Source organism: Dermochelys coriacea, chromosome 25 (assembly GCF_009764565.3).
Source record: "Dermochelys coriacea isolate rDerCor1 chromosome 25, rDerCor1.pri.v4, whole genome shotgun sequence".
NCBI classification, from domain to species: domain Eukaryota; kingdom Metazoa; phylum Chordata; order Testudines; family Dermochelyidae; genus Dermochelys; species Dermochelys coriacea.
In genome coordinates, this window is record NC_050092.1 from 1,279,105 (window position 1) to 1,299,999 (window position 20,895).

The 20,895-nt window shown below is 49.5% G+C and overlaps 1 long non-coding RNA gene across 1 annotated transcript in view; it reads left to right on the plus strand.

The window, feature by feature from the left end:
- The window catches only part of LOC122457504, a 24,012-nt gene extending 9,741 nt beyond the window's left edge, over positions 1-14,271 (plus strand). Inside the window, exons 2-4 of the long non-coding RNA XR_006277063.1 lie at positions 6,471-6,480; positions 13,722-13,728; positions 14,261-14,271. This is a non-coding gene — a long non-coding RNA (uncharacterized LOC122457504). The remainder of the gene's footprint in view (positions 1-6,470; positions 6,481-13,721; positions 13,729-14,260) is intronic.
- The last annotated feature ends 6,624 nt before the right edge of the window (positions 14,272-20,895 follow it).

The following is a 20,895-nucleotide window of genomic DNA, read 5'->3' on the forward strand; positions in this document are numbered from 1 at the left end:
AAACCTCTAAATAAATTCAGGGGGTGTGTGTTTCAAGAATCCCTTCTAGAATTTTTAAAGAACCTTAATTGGATTCATTCAGCTAAAGGAGCTGATTTCGATTTCCCATCTTGGTCTTTGGTGGATCCTGATATTGCATTATGAACGCCATGATCACAGCAGCAATTTTTGGTTTTAAGTGCTTAAGCTTTAAGACTGTAATGAAGGAAACTGCAAAGACACAAAATCTCCTGGGGATTTGCCTCTGTTTTGATTTATTCTTGAGCACACTTTTGTTCCTCTACAATTTTGCATGGGAGTGGGGTTAGCAGCTGCCCATCATTTTAAAAAATAAATAAATAAACTGTGAAACAGTTAAGAGCATTTTTTTCATGCTGAGATAAAGATCAGAGAGAACCAGTGAATAAAACAGTTGTATTGTCTCTCTGCAACTTGTTAGACAAATGATTGGGATTTCTGGGGATTCTCCCCCCCCCCCAAAAAACCCCAAGTTTAACAGAAATGCAAAGAAAAAAAGCAAAAGGAAAGAAAAAAAAGAGAAAATGTAAAAGAAAAAAGAAGAAAAATGTAACAAAAGAAAAAAAAAGAAAAGACATACGACTGACAGGCTGTTTCCAGCTTTGTTGAGAAACTCAGAATACTTGTTTGTTCCCATTTGCTTTTCAAATCTATTTCTTAAGAGGGAAAGAGAGCCAAGGAAGCCAAAATATCCAGGGGCCTGGCTTCTTACTTGGATGACCTGTCTCTAGTAGCAGGTGAATGAAGGGGGGAGAGAGTGGGCCAGATTCTGCCCTCTGATCCTTAGGTATAAAGCAGGAGGGAGCCAGTGGAAGTCAATGATGGAGTTACTCTGGTGTGAGGGAGAGGAGAACTGGGCCACACCGGCAAGCATCAAGTTTTTAGTGCTACTTTTCTGCTGATTTCCAGAGCCCATTTTATAGCCCATTTGCCCCTCAGCCCCCACCCTCCCCAGCCCCCTGTGCATGACGTTAGCACTTCTATTCCCCCCAGTGACCACCGCAGGACCTGTGCTTCTTTCCAGAGACCACATTTCTTTTTCAGCATCTCTCCCACACCTCTCCCTGCTGAATTAGAAGAAAACAAAATTACCTGCTGGGCCCCGCTTGGATTTTCCAGGAGTATTTAACTTGGGAGGTCCCTCCTGGAAAGCAAACAAGCGGCTCAACCTCACCAATCTTGCAGCTTGGCAGCCAAAGTTCCTTCTAGTCTCCTTATTTGTCACAGAACCATCTCACTAAGGCTCGAGAGAATCTTTATTTAGTCTTGCAGATGTCACCGGGCCCTGCAGATTGGAAATGAGTCCAAAGGATTAAGGCGAGGTCATTAATTGGAGGCCTTCCCCTTTAAGAATGATTGACAGTTACTTTCTGGACAAGTAATTGCTCTAAATGTCCCTCCAGTTCAGGGGAGGGGGAGAACTCTAGTGGTGGACAAAGACGGGAATTGCCTTCCCCACTCAGATTGTCTCCTGTACAAAGGCATCCTGCTGGAGTTTTCCTTGTAATCCCCTCATTACTGAAGAGGAAAAGAATTAGAAACACAGAGTGAGGAGAAGAAAGGCAGAAGGGGCTGCACGGGGAGAAAGGGAAACGATTTGCTTTGGCCTTTTTAGCAGCCCAGAGTTTTGGCGGAGGGAAGTTCACCGACTCAGGCCTCAAGCACAGCTCTGTGGGAGAAGGCGCGCCCCCAAACCCGCCTTCTCCTTGGTGGGCACAAGGCCGTGAGCCTGGCTCCCACAGCCATCAGGGCACTTTACCAGCCCAGCTGCAGGGAGAAAGGCTGTCTAATTCTGTAGCTAGAGGCTTTGGAGTCAGGAATGGTAGGTTCACATCCTGCCTTTTCTGTGGGTTCCTTGGGTAAAATGCCTACTCTCTCCAGGGCCTCAGTTCCTCTCCTATAGCAAGGGAGTAATAGCCCTTCCCGGGTCTATAGGGAGGGTAAACTCACGGGGCAGGAGCTGCCTGTTGTTACAGGGATAGTACTCATGATAGCTGCCCTCTATGATAGTGGGAACACACAGGCTATTTCATTCAGATCCCTGCTCCACAAAACATGACTGGCTCTGGGGGGAGGTGAAGGTCCCCCACTGAAAGTACAAGAATGCCAGCAATTCCCTGCACCCAAACTCCTGGAGCCTGCCCTCCCCATGGCAGGTCCCCTGCATCCTGGGGTGCTGGTCCGGAGGAATGGGGTCCTAGGAGCCCAGAGCTACTCTCTGGGTGGCTGAAATGTCATCCCTTCAACCCTGTGTTTTAGCCTCTGCACAGTTGGCTTTTCTCCAAGCGCTATTCACATGGGTGGTTGGCACATGGGTGGTTTGTCCCCGGGGATGAGGGGAGAAATGAAGAGGAGTCGCACCACAGCCAGAGGGATAGTGCTCAAGCACATCACAGAGGGAGGGAAGTTACAACTTTCATGTGTCCCTGGCGGCCTTATGGAACCCTCTTATTAATGCTCACATGCTGTCAGACATGCCACCCCCATCCCCCGATGCACACATATCATCCCCCAAACCATGCTGCAATGCACATGTACCATCCTCACCCCTACCCCCAATGCACACATAACCGTCCCCAAAACCATCCTCCAACACACACATTCCAGCCCATCCCCCAATTCACATGTACCATCTCCACACTCATCACCCCAAGCACATGACCATCACCATGCCCATATCCCCTAGGCACACATCCCACCCCCACCCCCATCCCCCATGCAAACACACACACACACACATATCCCATCCCCCTGTGCACATATGCTGTCCCCACATTCACTCCTCCCAATGCTCACATACCTACCCCATGCCCATCCCCCTGGGCGCACACCCAGTCACACACACATCCCCAGTGCACAGATACCACTCCCGTTCCTACCCCTTATGCACACACATACCCCTCACCCCATCTACCCGAAGTCACAGACACCACTCTTGCATTCCTCCAGAAATACCGTTCCACAACATGTCAGGGATGTTCTTTGTAATCACAATCATCTGCTTGGGAAAACTGGCCCTACGAGCCGCACCCATCCAATGAGAGAACAGAGACCGGACAGGGAGGAAGCACTGTGATGCGGTTAGGGGCTGTGCATGACCAGGGTTCAAATCCCCACTCTGCTACGGGCTCCCTGTTTGAGCTCTGTGCCTCAAGCTCACCATCTGTGAAATGGGGATAATGGCATGGCCCTGCCTCACAGGGAAGTAAGGAGATTACAAATAGTTCAGACTGATTTGCTTACTAGGGGCAAACACCCAGCTAGGATCTGGTGTGATCTATGTGGCCAATCAAACTGACTTGAGATTTGAACCCTCCCACCATGCTGCTCACGGGTGAGCTCGGGGATCCAGAGTTAATCAAAGGTGAGATGTTCATTGGTGATTCGCTAACAAAGCAGGTGGTAGAACCTGTGCAGTTCACTAGTGCGTGGCCATTCGATGCCCACTGGCAGCTGTGGAACTGCTATGCCGTGTGACTGTCTTTCACTGGGCAGATGCTACATCCACCCATCTTTTCTTTTCCCTGGCCGCAGAAGGGGTGTCTCTATGTCACACCCCTGCCCTGAGGAGGAGCTTGCTGTGTTCTCATACTCTGCTGCCCCAGCACTCTCCCTAGCCATGGCTGTCACGCACTAGCATCTTCCCAGAGTCCTTCCTGGGAAATAGCCTATGGCCTTGCCCACAGGGGGAGGGCTTGCTAGTATGTGTTTTTCCACTAGAACTAAAGCAGAGTAACTGGCGAAGGAGTGTGTCCACTTTGGTTATGCTGGTTTGGTCCATGTCCCTGGTGAATCAGCGCTTCCAGACAGCTCTGTGCTTTTCCATGCTAATTGCACAGCATTGTGGGCAGATATCCCATGGCGCAATGTTCCACCACTAGGCCCGATGCAGTCTGAGATTTTTCTCACAGGGCACTGTGGGTTGCCTACCAGAGCCTACTGGCATTTCTGGCACTTGGGGTCAATCTAAACAAACTGCCATGAATCCTCTCTTGGCATCTCATGATTCAGCTGAGCCATTTTCAAACTGCAGTCAAGAAACCCTACTGAGGACCGTGATCCTGGTGGGCATTAATACAAGCAGGCTGTTGCAGATGACTTCGGTGGGTGGGGAGACAGCCCAGGTGATGCCATGACGATACGGCTAGGGAAGGAGGAGGAGGAGGTTGACACTGAGCAGTTAATTCTGCAGGATATTATCCTGGAGCAGCTTCCGTCAGTGGACCACTGCTTCTGAGCCTGGCCAGCTAGCACTGGCTGGCAGGGCAGGATAGTGCCGCAGTCCTGGGATGGCCAGCAATGGCTGCAGAACCTTCAGAATAACAACGGCCACTTTCCTAAAGGTCTGCGCAGAGCTCATGCCGGAGCTGCAGCAGCTTCACACCTACATGGGAGTTCCCCTCAGCTTGGAGAAACACATGGCCATCGCCATGTGGAAGCTCATCAGCCAGTAGCTAACTCGTCTGGTGTGGGTAGACGGATTGTCGGGACTGTTGACATGAAGAGAGCACTTGTCATGGGGGCTGGCCCCAGAGGGGTCAGGTGCCCAGCTTAGCAGGCTGTAACAGGTCCTACTAAGGAGAATGAGCTGACCCAGCTTCACCAGTGGATAGTTAATTGCCTGTGAAACTGGGCAGCCGTTAATTAGGTAACGGACACCTGGGTCTAATAACGGGTTATGAGAAGTGAGGCCTGGGCTGCACTTAAAAATTAGATTGACCCAGCTCCGTCGCTGAGGGCAGTGAAAAAGTCAAACCCTGAGCACCAGAGTTAGATTGACCTGACCTGCAGAGTAGACGCGGCTAGGCCGACGGAGAAATTCTTCCATAGATGCTGCTGCTGCCTCTCGGAGAGGTGGATTTACTACCTCGATGGAAAACCCCTTTTTGTCGACGTAGGAAGCATCTGCACCACGGTGTGATGCTGGCCTGGCTGCAGCGCTGTAGCTGTATGGCTATAGTGTGAACCTGGCCTGAGTCAGGAGCTCCAGAACAGAGGAAAAAGAAAAGGAGGACTTGTGGCACCTTAGAGACTAACAAATGTATTTGAGCATAAGCTTTTGTGAGCTACAGCTCACTTCATCCACTGCATGCATCCGATGAAGTGAGCTGTAGCTCACGAAAGCTTATGCTCAAATACATTTGTTAGTCTCTAAGGTGCCACAAGTCCTCCTTTTCTTTTTGTGAATACAGACTAACACGGCTGCTACTCTGAAACCCGTTATAGAACAGAGGAAGAGGCTCTTCAGGGGAGCTAGTTAGGAAGCTACTCCTGGCTGCCTCCGAGCGAGAGAGGTGGTTAGAGCACTCACCAGGGCTTGGAAGCCTCTGGGTCCAGTCCCCCTGCTCCAATCACTCTTTAAGTTTCTATCCACAGTGGAACAGCTTCACCAGGGAACCACACTGAGACGTCCCCCCCCCAGGTTGTGAGGCACCTCACCACCACCTGCCCTTCGTGTGAAGCAGTCTTGTCTGGGCCTGCTGGGGGCTCAGTACCCTGAAACCACTCGCCTCTGGCAGCACAAGCCCTGCCCTCCAGGCCCCCACAGGCCTCGCTCTCTCTGTAAGGTAGTGACAGGCACACACCGACCCTTGAGTGCTCCCAGGAGTCCCTGCAGTGTCCAGCCCCTTCTCCACTGACTGCTCACAGAATTAGCAGGCCAGCTGTTCCCAAGCGAACAGAGCTCACCAGCGGTAAGATTCAGCTCAGGGCCAGCACCTTGCTTAACACCACAACTCTGAGCTGTACTTACAGGGAAAACACGACTACGTTTATTCTCAAAGAACAGAGATTCGAGTCACAGAGTATTGCAAACACGGGTTACATATAAAACACAATCAGAACAGGCTTTCTAGAGACTAAGCTTCACTAACAGGTTCATCTCCTGTCTGAAGTTTGCTCTAACCCAAAGTTCTCTCCAGCGTTTTCAGCCAAGCCTGGCTGAGACCCCTGTTCATGAAGCAAAATCGCTGTCCTTTTACTTCCTCAGTATGTCCTGATGTCTTTTTTGCCCCCAAATATACTCAAGCAAACCTTTGAAATGCCCCTCAAAATAAGGGTCTCTCCCCAGCTGTTTTTCTCTTCCTGCTCATTTTTTTCTGAAGTTGGGCCAACCCTTCATTTGCACTCAGTTCCTATTGGTGATAAGAAGCCCATTGTGAACGAGACAATACTCAGTGTGCATGTAGGTAGGTGAATAAACATGTCCTTTCTGACAGAAAACCTCTTTCTCAGCTTTGCTGGTGACCAGTCCCTTGCTACAGACCGTGAGAGTGTATTTTCAGTGCATGTACATAACTCCTTACACAGTACCCGAGCACACATCTCACAGTGATATCGATGGCCAATGTGACACTAGCTTTTATCTGAGACCTCAGGTGATACTTCTGGCGATGAGAATGTACATGTCAGACCCAAGAGACCCTTGTGACCCCTCTGCATGCCTTTGCCAGGTGGTATAAAGTGGTTTTAGGGTCACACCCACAGCAGAATATCCTTTAGCCCAATAGTTAGACCACTCACTTGAGAGGTGGCAAAGCCCTGTTCAAATCCCTTCTTCCCCTCAGGTGGAGGGGGGACTAGGGGTCTCCCTCATCCTGGGTGAGTACTCTCACCTCTGGGCTAAGGCTGTGAGGGAAGCCCTCCCACTAGGGTGCTAAAAACAGCTGTACAGATGTTAGGGCTCAGGTTCTGCAGCCAGGGGAGGGGATGGGCTTCAAAGCCCAACCTCCAGACCGAGCCACATCAGCTACACAGCTGTTTTTAGCACCATAGTGGGCGCCAAAGTCTGTTGAGCCAGGTTCTGAGACTTGCTGACGTGGGCTGTGTAGACATACCCTTATGGGGCAGAGGCCTGGGCCAAGCCAAATCTCATTACTGAGGTAGCACACCTGAGCAGGGAGCCAGTGATTCCCTGTCAGAGCAGCAGGGAGCTCCAGGAAGGGAGAAGGGGAATGGGAGCTAGACAGTGTGAAAGGCTCCTGCAGTGAAGATCCTGAGCCCAGGGGAATTGGCCCAGTGAGTGGTCTGCTAAAGCAGGGAAGACCCTGAGATGCCAGGGGAGTTTGGGGCTGAGCCCAGTTTAAGGTTTGAAGTGAAGACCTTTGTGTTTCCTTTTGAAGGTTAATAAAGGAGACCCTAAGGAGGGCTGTTGTGATTGGGCTTGTAAAAGCCTCTTTTCTGAGTTTATTCAGGAACCAAGAGAGGAAACTGAGGCAAGGGACTGCTTGCAGGGCTGACCTGAAGCCATGAAGAAGTGCTTGCAAGGAGGCCACTCTCTGACACTCCTGCTGGCCCCATGGAATCGACATGATTATCAAGAATGAGCTAGAGCCCATCTCCACTCCTGATTCTGGCTCTCAGTGATTTTTACCCCACTGTGACACCACTAAGTGGAGTTGCAGAATTAGGCCCTTAGTTGCTGGTGATGCCCAAGGTAGAGAACCCAGCTTGGCTTATGGATTCTAGGCTCTGTGTGTGGCATTGAAAATTTGCTTTTTTACTGATAGGCTGAACAGATTTGATCAGGAGTCACTGAGACCCAGCAATCATGTAGCCCCATGGTGCCAGGTCTATTGTTATTATTACAGACAGAGCAATGCTTCTAGCTCAGGTGGACTAACACTTCTCATTATATTTTCACTTGCTTATAACTGTCAAACTTTTACTGATTGGGCTGAAATTTTCTGTGCTGGGTTTTTGTTGCCTCCTGATTTATTTATTTAGTAAGTTTCAACTAAAATAGTTCAGCTGTTTCTGAGAAGGAGGCCATAGGGAAAATGCCTTGTTTTGCCTCTGAATCAGCAGTGTTCAGTTTGAGAAGACCTCAGTGAGCCCAGTGTGAAAACAGCAGCCTCAGTCCAGCTTGTGTGCAGCATTCTCCACAGCAGCATAGCTGCACAGTGGGCTGTCCCAGGTGCCCCAGGAATGGCTGGTCTCGGTGCAGCGAACCATGTCACACCTGAACCTGTGAAGATGGCTCCAGAGGCAGCATGGGAACCCAAGTCCTGGTAGCTGTTCATCCAGCCTGGTGATGAAGTGGGAGTTCCTGGTAGTGGCAGAGTCTCTCCCCGATTCTGTTCACCACAGTGAGCTGATGATGTTATCAACTGGATGGAGAGTGTGCAGCACTGTCCAGGTAGGATTTCTGCTATGCAGTCAGTGGGGAGGTACATCCCACATATCCCTGAACTGTGGCATTGTGACATTTGCTGTACTTTGGTGATCAATTTGTTGACTGCATTCTGACATCAGATGTTAGGTGGAAGAATATTGGCTAGGAGTGGGAATCAGGCAAGTTTTGTTGGCTTCAGTGTGCTTGTGATAACTCTCATAGTAAGAGTGAGCTGTGTGTCTAGTTGTCCAGTGTGGGCAGAGTTTAACCAAACAGGTGCACAGTATTCACCAGATGAGTAGTAGAAAGCGAGCCCCAAACTACACCGTGTTTATGGTTAGGCTCCCCAGGTGGACCCTACCAGAATGTGCAGGAGCCAGTTGTGGCTCTTGATCTTTTGAGCTACTTTAGTGCAATGATATTTGGATGTGAGTGTGTAATCTAGGAGGACCTACACTGGCTTTGAATCATGGACCAGCTCCTAACCATTCCAAAAAGATGTTAAACGGAGAGTGGAAGCATGTTGATACAGTCTCTGAGATACTTGATTTCCACTTCCATTTCTTGCAATAGTCACCGATGGCAGCCATATGATGGTTCAGGGTCTCTTCAATCGTTTGGAAGTCACATTCCCATGAGGCCAAGCAGATATCATCAACGTACATGAACCACCTGGAGATGGTGTTCAGTAGGTCACTGGTGAATACATTAAATAAAGTTGGTGATGGCACCACACCTTGTGGGAATCTGTTCTTCTGGAATATCCAGGTGCTGGTTTTGTGGTCCAGAGCCACCTGAAAATGTCTACCTCAAAGCATCAGCTCAGTTGCCATGACAACCCATCTAGGAAGAACTCTTGACTTCCTATATTGCAGACCAAAGAGCCAGATGGTGTCAGGCTACTGTAAGGTCAAAAAAGACAACTCCCATTTTCTTCTTCTCTTGAAATACATTCTGAGTCTATCACTTAGCCTAACACTTGGTCACATGTGTTTCAGTTTGGTGGGCAACCTGCCTGATTATCACTCAAAAGTTGTTCTGTCATGGGTGTCATAGGATCATCTGCTCCAGGAGTTTGTAGCTTCAACTCAGGAGTGATAGTGGGAGACAGCTGGCTGCTAAAGGATGGTCTTTACCTGGCTCTGATAAAGCTATCACCTTAGCTTTCCTCCATACCTTGGGTAGCCTGTTCTCTGGTGTGATGCGAGTCATGAAGATGGACAACCAGTGTTGGTTTTTCTTTCTATGATGTTGTAGTATTTCTGGTGATACGATGTCAAAGCCCAGGCTTTTCCTGTTTTCACTGAGTTCGGTGTATTTTCTAATTCTTCTCTAGGCTAATGGTTGGAAGTTTTCATCTTGGGTGAGCTGTGGAGATTGGTTGTATTTTTGATGTCTCTCTTTTTTGATTGATACATGGATAATTTTATCTTTGTCTGCTTTAGCAGTGTTGGTCAGGTGTGTAGAGATCCCGTTTGGAGAGGCCTTCTGTTGCTGTGTATGTGGTGGGTTTCGCATGTCCATTTCTAAGGTTGCTTTTTCCTATCATATTTTTCAGGCTCTTTAGGAGATGGTTGGCTATTTTATAGACTCATAGAATCATAGAATATCAGGGTTAGAAGGGACCTCAGGAGGTCATCTAGTCCAACCCCCTGCTCAAAGCAGGACAAATCCCCAACTAAATCATCCCAGCCAGGGCTTTGTCAAGCCTGACCTTAAAAACTTATAAGGAAGGAGATTCCACCACCTCCCTAGGTAACCCATTCTAGTGCTTCACCATCCTCCTAGTGAAAAAGTTTTTCCTAATATCCAACCTAAACCTCCCCCACTGCAACTTGAGACCATTACTCCTTGTTCTGTCATCTGCTATCACTGAGAACAGTCTAGATCCATCCTCTTTGGAACCCCCTTTCAGATAGTTGAAAGCAGCTATCAAAGCCCCTCTCATTCTTCTCTTCCACAGACTAAATAATCCCATTTCCCTCAACCTCTCCTCATAAGTCATGTGTTCCAGTCCCCTAATCATTTTTGTTGCCCTCCGCTGGACGTTTTCCAATTTTTTCACATCCTTCCTGTAGTGTGGGGCCCAAAACTGGACACAGTACTCCAGGTGAGGCCTCACCAGTGTCGAATAGAGGGGAATGATCACAACCCTCGATCTGCTGGCAATGCCCCTACTTATACAGCCCAAAATGCCATTGGCCTTCTTGTAACAAGGGCACACTGTTGACTCATATCCAGCTTCTTGTCCACTGTAACACCTAGGTCCTTTTCTGCAGAAGTGTTGCCTAGCCGTTCGGTCCCTAGTCTGTAGCGGTGCATGGGATTCTTCCTTCCTAAGGGCAGGACTCTGCACTTGTCCTTGTTGAACCTCATCAGATTTCTTTTGGCCCAATCCTCTCATTTGTCTAGGTCCCTCTGTATCCTATCCCTACCCTCCAGTGTATCTACCTCTCCTCCCAGTTTAGTGTCATCTGCAAACTTGCTGAGGGTGCAATCCACGCCATCCTCCAGATTATTAATGAAGATATTGAATAAAACCGGCCCGAGGACTGACCCTTGGGGCACTCCACTTGATACTGGCTGCCAACTAGACATGGAGCCATTGATCACTACCCGTTGAGCCCGACAATCTAACCATCTTTCTATCCACCTTATAGTCCATTCATCCAGCCCATACTTCTTTAACTTGCTGGCAAGAATACTGTGGGAGACCGTATCAAAAGCTTTCCTAAACTCAAGGAACAACATGTCCACTGCTTTCCCCTCATCCACAGAGCCAGTTATCTCATCATAGAAGGCAATTAGATTAGTCAGGCAAGACTTGCCCTTGGTGAATCCATACTGACTGGTCCTGATCACTTTCCTCTCCTCTAAGTGCTTCTGAATTGATTCCTTGAGGATCAATGGATTTCTGGATCAATGGATTTTTGTACTGTTTAAGGCCTGCACATTCTTCATCCAGATATGGCATATCGATTTTTTGGCAGCCACATGGGATGGACTTGCACACAGCCTTAGAAATTGCTTTGGTAAACCTGGAATATGCTTGACCTCTTGAAACGTTAGGCTGGATATAGACTGTATATTGGGGTATGAACTTACCGTAATTGTCCCAGTCTGCATTTCTGTAGTTCCAATGTAGCCTTGGACTAGTGGTCACTATGGATACTGTAACCCCTATTTGGATGAGAATAGGGTGACGCTGGGTATGAGGAAAATTTCCAAGGCCCCTGCAGGTGTCTTGTAGGGGAAAATCTCCAGCAGAAGTGACCCAGCTGAGGTCAGAGGAGTAGCCTTGGTTTCAGTGGGCAGAGTGAAAAGTTGCCAGTTGATTAGGGTCAGGAAGAAGGTGTAGTTAACCAAGGGAGGCCCTGTTGCAAAGTTTAGCCTGCTTTGATCAGACTCCCTGTAGCCCCGGGGGGGGGGCGTGGCTATTGAAGTCTCTGGCATAGATGGTAGGATGCTGAAGTGATGGTAAAGCAGGAGCAGGCCATAACAGATGAGGCCACTTGTAGACATTAGACACTTTAAGCTGATTGATCCTTACAAGGTCAGAGTTGTCAGATGTGGATGGTAGACTCTCCGCAGCAGCTAAACTGCATCTTACATAAGTGGCTCGGCCATATATTTCATGCAAACTGTAACTGATTATGTCAAAACCCAAGATTATGAACCATGGGCAACATGGGAATTAACTTGGGTTTTCTGAAGGCAGAGGACATGGATGTTGTGACAGGAGGCATAATTATAAGGGCGTTGAATTAACATCACTTGGGTAGCCTGAATTCAGGCAATTCCTGACTTGTGAGTGCTTGACTTTGCACCCTTAATGATGTTCTTTTCATGTACCTTTTGGGTGTGTAATCAGGCCCCACTGTGCTAGGCACTATACAGACACATAGTAAGAGACAGTCCCGCTCCTGAAGAGATTAAAACCTAAAAAGTCAAGACGGAGTGTGAAACAGAAGCACAATACCTTCCTCCAGGTCAGCAGCAGAGCCAGGAATAGAGCCCAGACTAGAGCCCCAGCCCACAGGCACTGACTTTTGTTTTTGCCGATGGTTGCTCCTTTCTGCCCCCTCTCTTTCATGTGAGCAGTAGATGGGGCCTTGAGGGGAACAGGCCAAGCGGGGGGCAGGGCCTTAGGGCAGAGCAGCAGGCTGAGTGGGGCCTGGAGCTATGGTCTGGGCACCAGGGCCCACAAAAGATTAAACCGGCCCTCCTGGTCCTGAGCAGCCTCTATTTTTTTTTTTTTTTGGTGGATGCTTGAGCCCCGAAGCACTCACGGAGTTGACACCTATGCCCTAGCCCACATTGTCCCTGTCAGAGGAGCTATACAGTGCTACCAAAGTGAGCCCGGCCCTCTGTCACAGAGTGGCACAAGTTGCCCTGCCCAGGTTTCATGCTGTTTGGGGTTTGATCCCGTATTCCCATTTCTGATCCGTTGCAATCCCTCTCTCATGGTCAGGAACAGATTTTTCCATCGCTGCTTGATGAGCTAGACATCTCTGAGGATTCCTGATAATCGGAGGCTGTACTCTTCTCATTCTCCCTTGCATTTCACACACTGGAGGAGACAGTCTCGGGGCCAGATCCTCAGCTGGTGCAAATCCACACATCGTCAGGGAATGGAAAGTAAGAGAATGTCTCTCTCTCAGAGGTCGGTTAGGCGGCATCTCTACTGACCTGTGTAGCTGAGGAACACTAAAGAAGTAGAAAACATTATTATTTTTACAACTCAAGCTATGTTTCTTGGCCTTTACATCTTGGAGTTCATGGTAAGGCTTTTTCAGTACACTTCAGTTAATATGCAATCCTGATCTCAGTTACGTCAGTGTAAATCTGGACTAACACCATGGACATCAGTAGACTTACTCCAGATTGACAATGAGACCAGAGTCTGGCCCAATAAATTTTCAGTATCATGACTTTTTTACATGTTAGGGAAAGGGTGTACTGGGTCATGGGTTTTACTGATCAGCGTCTTAAGTCTGGACCTGGTTAGTGGCTTATGAATAAGGGAAAAATAGTTACTATGAACTAGATGGTGCTATTTAGTTATTTAGCGAGAGAGAGAAAGAGAGAGATGAACACAAATACTATCCCAATCCAAACCATTCCAAACCCTGGGGTGATTTGGACCTGAATTATAAGAGGAATGGGAAACTGTCTTTGATGCCCCTTCTTAAGCACAGCTGGAAATGGTTAGGAACCTGATTCGGCACTCATTACTTCAACCTGCCCTGCACACAGTGGTATAACTGTTTCGGTTAGAGGTGTGATTGTTTACTGATATAGTTATACTGGTGCAACTTTGGGTGTGGAGACAGTTGTATTGGTATAAAGGTGCCGTATCCTCATATATTTTATTCCTCTTCCCAGATGTGAATAGCTATACACTGTGGTGTAAACATATTTATACCAGTATAGCTGTTCTCCATTAGGGGTTGGTAACACTTTAGCTACACCAGCCTAGTGAAAGCTGTACAACTTTGTGTGTAGTCAAAACCATTACAAATCCAGACTGGAAATCAGGCATGTGTATTTTAACAATCAGGGTAATTAACCATTGGAACAACTGACCAAGGACTGTGGTAGATTCTCCATCACTGGCAATTAATAAATCAAGGTTGGCTGTTCTCCTAAAAGTTGTGGTCTAGTTTAAACAGAAATTCTTTCTGGGGTGTTGTCTGGCCAGGGTGATCCAGGAGGTCAGGCTAGATAATCACAACAGTCTCTGCTGGCTTAGACTCTATGAATCACAGACAAAGCTCCCCTTGACTTGCTGAGGAGAATTTTAGGAACATAGGAATGTTTCGGACGGTGGCCCACACCAGCTGCTTCAGAGGAAGATGCAAGTGCCCTGCAGCGATGCGGTAGCCTATCACCAGGGACAGTTCCCTCCTGATGCCCCTAGTTAGAGGTCAGTTTATGCCCTGAAGCAGATGGGTTTCTAGCCTTTCCAAAGCTCTTATTTACATTTTGCTATATACTGTTATGACTCTGGTTATGCTCATTCATCAGAGAAATGTCTAATCCCTTTTCTGAACCCTGACAAGCTCCTGGCTTCAGTGAGTTTTTGTGGCAGTGAGTTCCACAGGCCTACTGTGCATTGTGTGAAAAAAGAATTTCCTGTTTTCAGTCTGGATTTTGCAACCTTTCAATGTCCTTGAACGTCCCTTTGTTCTTGCATTATGAGGCAGGCTGAACGGTTCTGTATGCGTGAGGACTGTAAGGTCAGGTCTCTGTTGGAAAATTAAGTATGTTACTTAAAGCATTGCCTTCCATGTTAGCCATGAAATCATTCTGATGGGTGATTGTCCATTTGTCCTGGTGAGGGTGCCGAGACAATTTTCCAAGTAAGCCATTTTCAATGAAAAATGGGGTTTTCAACCAAAGAAAAATGTTTGCAGAAAACTAAACAAAACTTGGCCTGGCAAGTGTCTGCGGAAAAAAGCCACTTTTGTATTGAAACCCCAAAACTTTCATCCAAACCCCAAAAGCTTTTTGATCATAACCTGAAAAGTTGAAATTTTCTGTAGAAACAGCCCTGTCCACCCCCACCCCAATATTCTGACCTGCTCTAATAGGTCGTCTGGTGGAGGACACTGCAGGTTGGCTGGATTGTGGGCTAGTGCCTTGAGCAGGGGCCTATGAGTCAGAAAACCTGGTCTCTATTTCCAGCTTGTCATTCATTTACTTGGGCAAGTCTCTTAGGCCCAGCCCCTCAAAGGTGTTTAAGTGCCTCACTCCAGGGAAGTGTGAGCGCTGTGACAGGTGTGGGCATGCCGGAGTGTGAATTCTGTGAGCAGGAGCAGTGTGTGAGAAAGTGAACGTGCACATCAGAGGGCATGCTACATACGTGTGAGTGTGTGTGTTGGCATGTATGCGAGCATTGTGCACCAGCGCTCACAGGTATGAAAATGCAGCTTGCACAGCTGAGTGCGTAACTGTGATAAACCCAGATCTGAAGCAGCCTCTGAAGCCCATCATCTCCTCCGCTCGCATCCGCTGCACGTTTAGGGAGACCAAGCCTGCCACAGACCCAGCCGGGGGTCACCTGAGTTAACCATGCTCGCCAGTCAGTGCCGATCTAATTGTAGGTGCCATGGCACAGTGGCAGCTGTGAACCTGGGAGGCCTGTCCAGCTGCCCCCTGCCTCTCCATGTTAGGGATTTGCCTTTTCCTGACAATAGCTGCGTGCTCAGAGCCTTCCCATCTAACCTCCTTAAGGTGTTGGTGAGCACGGAAGGGAGGGAGGGGATGTATCTGACAAATGATTATAATTGCCTTTTAGGCGCAGATAGCAAATTGATTTGCTTCCTAGTCTGAGGCCCATAATCACTTCATCACTTTAAAATATTAATGCTATACTTCTTTGCTAGTTTCCCAATTACCCTAATTGAAGGCAAATTGGTTAAGAAGGTGCAATGCAGGGTATCAAGAGGTTTAGTTCACTCAAATGACAGTTTTAAACCTTGCTAATCCTATTAGAAGCTAAAGCTGCTAACGCTTAAAGACGCTGCGTCAGCTTACCAGGGAGAGGATGTGTGGGAGGTGGGGGGCTGCCAGGGGTAGGGGAAGGCCGGGAGGTGTGGGGCACTCACGTGGTCAGCTCTGAGAGGGATTTATCACTTTTTTAGTTCATTAAGAGGACTGGGACAGGCGGGGGAGCCAGGCAGGAGTGACCCAAAAGACTCCTGGGGAGGTGGGGGCAGAGGGAGAGGAGGGACAGGTGGCGACATGGTAGGGGGGAGTGGGGTGATTAGCCAGGTTCTGACCCGAATCACACACACGCTCACGACTGCGCCCAGAGTGGGAGCCTGCAAACTTGTCCTTGGCTATGCGGGCCCCTCCCAGGCTTGGGGCGGGGGCAGGATGGGGGATGGGGGAGGAGGAGTGGGGAGGGGAGGGGAGGAGGTAGCTATCTGTGATGAGAACACCAGGTGCTGAGGGCGTCCCATAGCCCACACACCTGACCACAGAGGGACGGTGCTGGGCACGGCTAACTGGATACTTCCCCTCCCTGTGTTCTGTGCTTCTGGGTGGCTGAGCCCATTTGGGCATGAGCTCACCACCTCCCCACCCTCCGGGCCCCAGCGCATCTCCGCATGTTGCGGGGTGAGGAGAGAGAGGCCACCAAGCCACAGGGCCCGCTCTCCCTTTTGGTGCAGAGCCTCAGGGGGGTGAGCCCAGGTCCCCATGATGTGGCTGCTCAGCAGCCCTGCAGCGTTTCCCCAGCCAGGGGGGCCGAGGCGGGTGTGGGGAAGCATATCTCCTTCCCCTCCCCTCCCCGAGCTCCCCTCTGCACTCAGCAGTCTGAGATCGGAGCTGCATGACCCCTCTGAGACACTGATCCAACTCTCGCAGTCTCAGGGATGGAGGGGAGCCGCTGAAACCCAGGTAGCCTCTGAGTGGAGCACTCCATGTGTCTTCCCCTTAGAATGCATGGCCACACCTCATGCACCACCCTACTTCAGAGTAAACCCCAGGGCCTCTGCACCATGTGATGCTGGAGATCACTAGGAAGCCCCTCAGGCCTGGCCATGAACACGGAGCTGGCTGGGATAGAGGGGGGATGGGAGATGGGGGGTGGGGCAGCAGTTCCCAAACTTTCCAAAGCCCCTGTTCTAAATCTGGGTTAATATCACAATCCTCATCCCCGGCCGCCTGGCTCTCTGCCATTGGCTGATCACAAGCTGGTGTCACCCTGCCCAGAGAGTCGCCCTGAGCTCCTTGGCCGGGCACTGGGCAGACAGCCCAGACTGAGATTAGTGATCGTGGCACAGAATCGGTGCCATGGTTATACAGAGGGAGAGCGCCCTCCCTGCCATGCCAGCCCCGCCCCCTTCCTCTTCTCATTGCTGAGCACCCACGTCAGCTCTGAATGGCTTCTCCAGAAGCAGTGGCACGTTATTGCCTTTGCTCAGCTGGTACCAATATGCCTGGAGGAGAGGCAGGGCAGCCCAACCGCTCCACACAAGGCAGTGGCACTAGTGTGCATCTGTGCCAGTGCTGCTGGCCATTAATGGTAGTATTGCTGCCTCCCGTGCCCCATTGCCCGCCGGTCCCCATGCCCAAACCCACTGGAGCACCACACGCTTGGGAATCGCAAATGTGCTTTCCTCCAGGCAGGCTGCAAGGCTGCTGAGTGTTAGTGATGAGCTTTGAGATCATCAGACAAAACAGGCCAGGGAAAGGTTATTCATTAATAATTACATTAATTAATAATAATTGTAATATATTAATTATATTAGTCATTATTATAGAGTCAGTAACAATAATCACCCCCAGATTTTATCCCTAGGGAGCTGTCCATCAATTATGTAACATTTTGGGGTTTTTCAAGACCCACACTGAAACAAACATGCAGCATTAAGTCCCCCCCCATGCATGATGTAATTCACAGACAGCCCCTAGCTGTCAAAGGGCTCCACACAGGAGGTCGGTATCATTAGCTCTACTTTACAGATGGGAAAACTGAGTCATCTCTAACCGAGTTAATTTGGGACTGGTGCTGATCTCCCTCAGTTGCTCAGCAGGTACCGGAGCTATCTGGAAATGCCTTGGGGAGGCATTGGGGGATGCGACCTGCCTGTCCCAATGCCAGTGTCAATGAGCACATTTCAATGGGGAGCCCTGACTGTGCAAGGACTGCAGGACCACCCCCCAGCTTGTGCAAAGCTGGCATTTACAATGAAGGATGGTACAATACTCTAGCGCCAGTTTCATCATTTTTGGAGCACTGGCCCCAAAGGCCAGTGTTTTGCAGCAGCCGTTTCAGTGCAAATACTGACCTTCGCCAAAACGCAATTTCAGAGTCTCAAATTTCCAACATGTTGCTATTTTCTGCTTCAGAAGCAGGGCCCTTTCCTTGGAAGGGAGAGGGGAGGAATGGAGCCAGTTTCACTCAAGCTGGTCCATTTTCCCCTCCACTGGAACGTGCTGCAGCTCCTCCACAAAAACAAGATCATGGTGTGACTGCAAAAAAGCCACCTCAGATTTGTAGGTTTTCGAATCTGGTGGTGCATATTCCCCGCGCCTGAGCCTGACACATGCTCCAACCCACTAGCCTTAAACAAGGGCACTGCCCACAGCACGGCTGGCAGGGAGCATGGCGCAGCGCTGGGTGAGGGGTGGACTGCACTCGATGTGCAGGGTCTGCAGCATTCACACAAGCAGGCACATGGGGATAGGTGGGCGAACTGGCTCCTTGGCCCCCTAGGTCACACACCCAGGCATTTGTTACATTTTAATATAAGGCCAGATCTCTGACGCATCGCTGTTTCAATAGTTCTTTCCTTCCTGTCCCTTCCCATCCTACCTCGGCCCCTGAAATCAGCCATGAGTGTGTCATTCTGGACCCTTTAATAGTTCATTGACAAGGCAGGGGCTGGGGGATGTCCTCCAGGGCTGGGGACCCCCCTCCCACATGCCTGGGCTATTTTGCCCTGGGAGCAACCAGGGCCATCCCCAAGGCCACATCCCAGGAGCTCTCTGGAGCTGACCTGGCTCGCAAGGCACCTTTGCCACAGCCCGTAGTCCCAGACAGCTCCATATTCCTCAGTAACAGAAAGGAGGGGAGGAGGTCATGGCCTTTCAGAGAAGTATTTGCTTACCATTCCTTACCCTCAACTCCAGCAAGCCCTGGGCCAGCTGCCCCAGGCGAACACCCCCACAATGCTGCTCACCTTTGCTAGGCCCATCCCCGCCATGGGTGTCACCCTGCTTTATGAATCTGGGCTTGGCATCTTTCCTTCTTCCCCAAGAGGACCAGAGTGTTGCCCCCCGGGGCGCCCTGGGCTCCTCTGCTCAGGCAGGCACACATCGGCAGGGGCTGGGATCGCTGCTGCTGGACTCCCAGCGCCTCCCCTACGACTACCCAGTGCTGCCTGGGATGGTGGCAGTTGCAGAGGTGCCCCCCGAATCACTCTAGGGAGGAAAGAGCCCTGGGAAGACGCAAAGGGCAGTCCAGCCCGGCCCAGCCCAGCATGTCAGGCTGCAGCTTGGAACAGGCCTGGCATGGCAAGTGTGCCGTGTGCTTGGGGCTGAGTGGGTGTTATTCCTGTGGGGGCAGCAGATATCCTGAGAGAGGTTTCTGTAACTTACCTGAACTTCTGTGTGCTGCTAAACAGCTGGTGCGTTCCACCCCAGAGGTGGCTACATTTTAGTTGTGGCTGGTCTGTGTGAGATCCTGCACGGTGCTCAGCACCCACTAAAGCTAATGGGAATTGAGTGCAGCAGATGTCTCAAGAGGGACCTCTGTGACCTACCTGAACCAAGTGTCTCTTCTCCCCATTACTGTGATCTGTGGTACCTGGGCTATGTAGTCTCATAATACTCTGTCCTTCTAGGTGCTGACAAGGCCCCTTCACTGTCATATCCAAGCACGTTTGTGCTTTCCAGTAGAGGGGGATCATGAGCCTCATTTTACAGCGGTTGAAACTGAGGCACAGAGCAGGGATGTGACTTGACCAAGGCCACTCAGCAACTCTCTGACTTGGTTAGGAAGAGATCCAAAACTCTCCGACACCATTTCTGTCTTTAGCTGCTAGATCACGTTCCTGAGTACTTGGGCTACAAAATATCTCAGTTGGCTACCAAAAGTACTGAGGAACACCAGGAGCCAAGCTGGTGGCTATTGGAACAGGGCAAGAAAATGTCCCTGCAGGAAAAAAGGCTCTCAGTTAGTTACTGAGATTAAACATGCCAAGAGTGCATTGCCCAAAGGGAGGGAGAGCAGCCTAGGGCTAGTGTTGCGAAGTGGGATTCAGGACTCAGGGATGATTCTCACCTCAGCTCTCCCACTGTCTGCCTGTGGGCCTTGGTTAAGTCACTTCACCCTGTGAAGCATGGACACTACACTTGTTTGCCAAGAAAAGCTCACCACTGTGGTTCCAGGAGCACCCGCGATGCTGGAGATGCTTTGCAAACACAAACAAAGGCAGAGTCTTTGGCCCAAACAGCCTCCTTTGAAACTCCAGTTCTTACAGGCACATGGGTTAACATTCAGGCAGGACAATGCACAGCCACATGCAGCCCAGTGCAGGGGCTGCAATCAAAGGGCTTGATTTCCTTTGTAAACCTATAACCCAATATTCTCCAGCCATGACCCTGAGACCCACAGCTTCCTTGATCACACAGCAACGTTTGGGACCATTACTATAGAATACTGCCGTGCATTTTGCAAGGGTTCAGCTAGCTTAGTGCTCTGGGGACAGGAGATTCAGGCAGATTAGACCTCACTAAAATAGGCAGGTATTAGTGATCTTAGCAGCCTTCAACCTTCCATGGCTATTTGTCTGCTCTGCACTATTTAAGCCTATGGTACCCGTGGAATATACGTAATAAGGGAATGTCCTCAATGAAGTAATCGTAGAGTTGAAAAATAGAACTAATATAATCTTGATTTTTTTTTTTGCCTTCCAAAGACAGGAGCTTTTTAACGATGTAGCTCATGTGAGGAGTTCAAATGGGGCTAGGAGGGAATGAATAGCCTTTACCTTCAACAGCGGTGAGTTTATTTTTAATAAAACTGAATAATAAAAATAACATATTGGGGCCTTTGATTCTGAAGTCGTTTACAAAGAGAGGTCCTAATCCTGTAAGGCAGCCACACTCATTCCTATTCATTTCAGTAAGTACTCACCACCTTGCAAAGCATCTGGCTAGACTAGCCACAGCTGAAATGCAGCCACTTCTGGGGTAGAAGGCATCAGCTGTTTAACAGTCAACAGCAGTGCTGCACAAACAGTTGAGGT